Genomic DNA, 5,788 nt, shown 5'->3' on the forward strand with positions numbered 1-5,788 from the left:
TTTTTATTTATCTTATATATTCATTACTTTAACTTTACATCAGCGTCAACATATTTAATTGCATCAAAGGCTTTTCTTGTTTTCTTGAATTCTTCATTCATTGTTAGAAGATCCTTGACACGAGCATATTTACGCGAATCTTTACGATATAAAAATATGATGTCCTCTATCCGTACTCTTCCAGTGCGTCCGAAATCCATTGCACGATGCGTTTTTTCAGTTATAAATTCAGTTACTAAATCTTCTAATAAATCTACACTTTCAGTGCATGGATTTTTATCATCTCCAAATCCATACATCATGCAGCGCAGGTCTTTATCAAAAAGTCGCTAACGACCGTGGCTTGTTGCAACAAACTGTTCCCCACCTATTTCATCTTGATCAAACTAAATTCAAATAATTTATATATGTAATTTATTAATATGCTAAAACAACTTACATCCGCTTGCCCAAAATTCTCTCCCATCGTCGCGTCCGTAGCCTTTTCTAACATCAACGTTATTGTTTTGTTATTATCGCGTTTTGATTAAAACAAAATATAAATAGACTAGGTGTTGCCATTAAAAAATATTTTACTAATTTACTACTATTTGCAAGTATTTCCAAACGTCAAACATTTACATTACCATTTCGGGTTTAATTTTTGACAATTGTTAATTTTTTTTATTATATTTATGAGCATCAGCTGGAAATGTTATCATGGAAACCTGGGTTATTATATATAAATATATATTAAAAAATTTTTTGTTTGTTAAAAATATTATATAAATGGAATAAAAATGTATATTTACAGAATTTTAAAAAGCATTTCGATTGATGTATAAAAATTGGCGAATGTTGATATTTTCAAAAAGGTTATTTTTAGAAAAATGTAGAAATGATACCAATTGGCATTGCATACTCCTACTAGTGAAATAATTAAGCCATCATTAGTAATAAAGAACCTAAAAATATAATAGTGCAATTTGATGAAATTTAAAGTACAAATCAAGCTTCTAAACTCGGGAAATTTCAAGTTTTATAAAATGTTCACTTTTGACATGACCCTGCGAGTAAGGATGCTGGATGTTAATTCCCTGAGTGTTGTCAATATCTTGACAAAACTCCTACATGTCGTGGTTAGTTAAAATATAGTAGTCATCGCTAATTAAAAATTTTACGAATTTGTATGTGGTGAAGTACCAAAAATATTATGAAGAACTTTTCTCTTAAAAACTCCCTGTACTGCTTTATTTTTCTGTGATGTCTTCCATGCTTTTGTAGTATATAATGATGAGCAATTATTATGGCGTAAGTTTTGTCGATCGAGAGAAAGCTCTAAAGAAAATAATAGCTTACTGAGTCCTTACCGCTAACTTTTTTAACTTGTTTATTTAAGTTAATTAGTATTAAAATCTCTACTAGAATCAGGCAAAAAAGACTTCTAGACTTTTTCATAGGTTTTGTTCACCAAACTTTTTGCTAGTAAAGTTTATAATAGATAATTTCACTGTAAGGTTATCAAAACATCAACTAAGGTGAATCTTCTTAGTATCTTCTGAAACTATTTTGTCACACCGTGTAAATAAAATTTTTCAGTTCCAACTTAAAAAGATGTGTAGTTAGAATTTATATATTCTCTATTAGCAATGGTAATTCTTTATCTGGTTTCTAGGCAGACGAACCGTTGTGTTTAGTTCGCCTCTACTTATAACAAAGCTTGTATTCTATAACATCTTACTCGTAACCAAACTGTATCTTACTCAACTTCATCCATCCATCTTAGTTTTTTTCGATCACTGTTTCAGGTTTTAGCTTAGTGAATGATTTCATCGATTTTAATGACACACCTATTTTATTTAAATTTATAATATAGCTGTCTATATGTAGTTATAACGTTGTCGCTGTTTTCTTGTGTAGTTATAAACACTTTTCAAATCACCTTTCAAATGCTTATTATCCATGAATATATAAGCCATGGTACAAGAGTGTTCGGTATAGTTAGATTAGTTTTTTAAAATAAATTTCATTTACTCCCATGATTAGTCATTGTTATCCTCATTATTTACTGCAATTCACATTTGCTAAAGCTTTTTTTTACTTTAATCTATTTTTGCACTATTTTCAACTAAACCTGAAATTTAATAAATGAAAAACACTTTAATTTAATTAAACCACGTTAATTCAAATGAGCGCTGTAATGAAATAAACGTTGAGTGGTGCTTCAGAAGCACTGCTGTCATAAATAATCAATTTTAGCGAAGCTGTCATACCAGATTAAATTTCCGAATTTCTGCTAAACGTGGGCATATCATTCTCTAAAAGTTAGAAGATGTTGAAAAAAAGTTTTTTTTTTGTTTTCAACGTTTTGCAGTCTGTTTTGGTTTTACTGAAAAAAAAATGCCTGTGTCATGTTTCAAAATGCAAACAAATTTTTTATAATATGGGTGGTAATATACATATGTACGTGAATACACTAAAATATATTATTGCAGCATTAAAATGCGTAAAACGTTACTCTTGACAGGGTTTTATATAAGAAATCACGCTTTGATTAATGACCTGCTTTTACTTAAAGAAATACCACACATTTTGTTACACATTTCTTTTTTAACTTGTTTATTTAAGCTAATTTGTATTAAAATCTCTACTAGAATCAGGCAATAAAGATTTGTTAACATTTTCATGTTTTTTTTACCAAACTTTTTGCTAGTAATATAGGTAGCTAGATAGATAATTTCACTCTAAGGTCATCAAAACATCAACTTAGATTGATCTAATATCTTGTAAAACAATTTTGTCACACCGTTCAATTTCAATTAAATCTTTCAGTTTCAGCTTAAAGAGACATACATTTAGAATTTGTTTTTTATACAAATTTAATATTTTCAATTTATTTCAATTTAAATTAAACACTGCTAATTTAACTATAAGTTAAATTTTTCCACTCAATTAAATTCCTTTTTACAGTAAGTAATTTATGTAAAACTCTCACCAACTGAAAAACTTTTAAAGTTACAAAGTAACAATTTTTTATTGAAATTAAGTAAACGTGACAAAATTATATATTCATTTGGGACTGTAGACATTTTAAAGTTTTAATCTAAATTTAATAACTTAATTAACATATTTTACTCACTAAATAGGACGAAGGGAAAGTTTGTCGTTGGCAGTTGATGTAAATTTTCATTAAATTGGTTTTTAAACAATTTGTAATCATAACAAAACTTATTCTTAACTCACTGAATTTGCTTTAAATATTTTTATTAATTTAATAAAATATTATTTCCTTATTTACGCTTAGAATTAGTATATAAAATAAGTTTAAAGTACAGCACCTAAAGTTGTCATCTAGACAAAACGACTATTTCTTATTTGTAATATATTAATTTATAACTATTAAAATAAAATATGAAAATGGTTGTTGTCATATCTTATTGATAGTTATATATTTTGTATAAAAGAAATTCTGTTACTTAAGTTATCACAATTTTCCAAAAAGTATATATGGTATATGTTTTGATGTAAGTAATGTTCCCACATTTATTGCTCTACAGGGACACTGAAACAGTAATGTTTTTTTTATTTCAAATCCTATACTTTAAGTATGAATTGTATTTATCCAGAATATAAAAAGTTATTATTCTATTTTTATGGGCACACGTGGGAGTTTTTAATTAAATAGATTACATTGCTATTTATTTAAAGATGAAGAGGATTTACAAGGAATTAGGTGAATAGAAAAATACATTAAAACATAAAAAATAAGTATAGGTACAGTACTTTACGTTCTTAATGAAGATAACTAATGCCAAAAATAAACATTGAAATAGAAATGAAGCGCAATTATAAATTTGGATTAACGAGTATTAATAAGATTTTCTTCCAATCAATTTAATACTTCAACACACATTTAAATTTTAAATAAAAATTAAATGAACTTAAAGAAATTGAAATCAAAATCAATTGTTTTCGAACTTAAAGATTAAACTGAAATTAAACAATAATAATTTAATAATGATGCATCTTTGAATTTAATAGTAATATTTGATTTTAAACAATATGATTGAAAATATTAAATTAAGTATATCTTCAAAAGAAGTACACAATATTTTTGTATAAGTTACCACCTAAATATATTTTTATATATGTATTGTATCATTGAAAACATTTTAATATGCTTAGTCAAAGGTAAGAACTTAATATAGATTTAACTACTTATGCCCGATACGGCATCAAACTAGACTATCTCGCTGCAGTTGATAACTCTTACCGTAGTCCAGTATTACAGAAATTGGTAATTTGGTTCGTTTTTGCATTTCAAGCTATTGTAGCTAGATAATGTTATATAATTTCCTATTTATAGATCAAATGCTTAGGCCACGATCTTTAAAGATAGTTCTATCTTTCTTAAATTTTGCTTTCTATGGTCAATATAATAGGTGTAGTAAAAATAAATCCATTATTTTTGCACAAAATTTAAGGTTTATTTGTCATAGAATGATTCGATTTAAGTCAAATATGCGATAACTTGCTATTTTGAACGTAATTTCATTTCATTCATTTATTCATGTTATTAAACGATTAGGGGTTTGTATCTAAATATTCTCAGGAACAACAGTATAATATTTTATACAATGCTTATTTCTTATTCATTTAAAAAATTCTGCTTTTTCATTCTTGTTTAATAAATTCTAAAATTTAAATTTAAATATTAATACAGTCTATACAAACTTAATATAAATTTTATAATAATAAAAAGTATAAATAGGTAAATGTATATAAATTGAGAAGGAATAAGATACCTACTACGTATATTTTAATAAGTTTAAAAAAAATCATCATTTATATTCCTCGCCAGTTATTTAAGATTAATTCTTGTTTACCAGCAGATTATGCTCTATACGCTCAATGTTTGTTCTGATTTCAATTAACCAACCCCCGTAGTAAGGAATTACGGAATGCTTGAAAAAAGGAATAGATATACAAAGATAGAAGATGTGTAGATACATTTTTGTTTGGTATGATTTTGATTTTAATTCTCATTGAGTTCAGTCTTGCTGATGTTCAAATAGTTGGAATAGAGCGGTAAAAAGCATACTTACCTGGCGTAGGGGTTACCGTGATCAAGAAGGCGGTTCCCCCGAAGCGAGGCTTGGCCATTGCACTACGGTTGAGTTGACCTTTGCGATTATTCCTAATGCGAATAACTCGTGCGTGTAATTTTTGATAGTCGGGAATGGCGTTCGCGCCGTCCCGGATAATTAATAAATTTCAAATACTTTTCTTAATAAAAATAATCAGTGTAATAATAGGTTTATAAGTTTATGAAGTTCAACAATTTTATATAGTATAGTCACACAGTGGGTTCAGTGCTATACAGAGATAGTATCGAATTTCTTTTGATTTTACTATAAATAAATAAAAATCGATATAAAAATAATAAATTTACTTTGAAATAAATAGGATAATAGAAAATATTCTTTGATAGTGGTTTTTACAAAATATTTGGAATTCTAGTATGTATTAGCATATATATGATATAGATAATTATTATTACATTTTTGTGATATTTGATGAGTGTTGTACAAAATCCATTTAATCATTCTACATAATTATTTTTATTATTTCAAAAGTTACATTTTTATAGCAAGTTTTAATATTTAAGTTAATATCTGAAAAGTACTTCCACTTGCTAAGCGAGATATTCGCCTGCCGATACTAAGAAACATAGAATAGAGGTTATTTGAGATAGCTTAGACCCCCTAGTTCCGAGTCAGTAATAAAAATGACAGCATTCTTAGATCTA

At 27.0% G+C, this 5,788-nt stretch overlaps 1 non-coding gene and 1 pseudogene across 1 annotated transcript; one reads left to right on the plus strand and one right to left on the minus strand.

Annotated features, from left to right (window-relative positions):
- Positions 1-23: 23 nt before the first annotated feature.
- LOC119681336 lies at positions 24-466 on the minus strand (annotated as a pseudogene).
- Positions 467-5,076: 4,610 nt separating this feature from the next.
- LOC119673638 lies at positions 5,077-5,240 on the plus strand. Its single transcript, XR_005252154.1, has one exon. It is a non-coding gene; the product is annotated as a U1 spliceosomal RNA (small nuclear RNA).
- The last annotated feature ends 548 nt before the right edge of the window (positions 5,241-5,788 follow it).

This window comes from Teleopsis dalmanni, chromosome 1 (genome assembly GCF_002237135.1).
Source record: "Teleopsis dalmanni isolate 2A chromosome 1, ASM223713v2, whole genome shotgun sequence".
NCBI classification, from domain to species: Eukaryota; Metazoa; Arthropoda; class Insecta; order Diptera; family Diopsidae; genus Teleopsis; species Teleopsis dalmanni.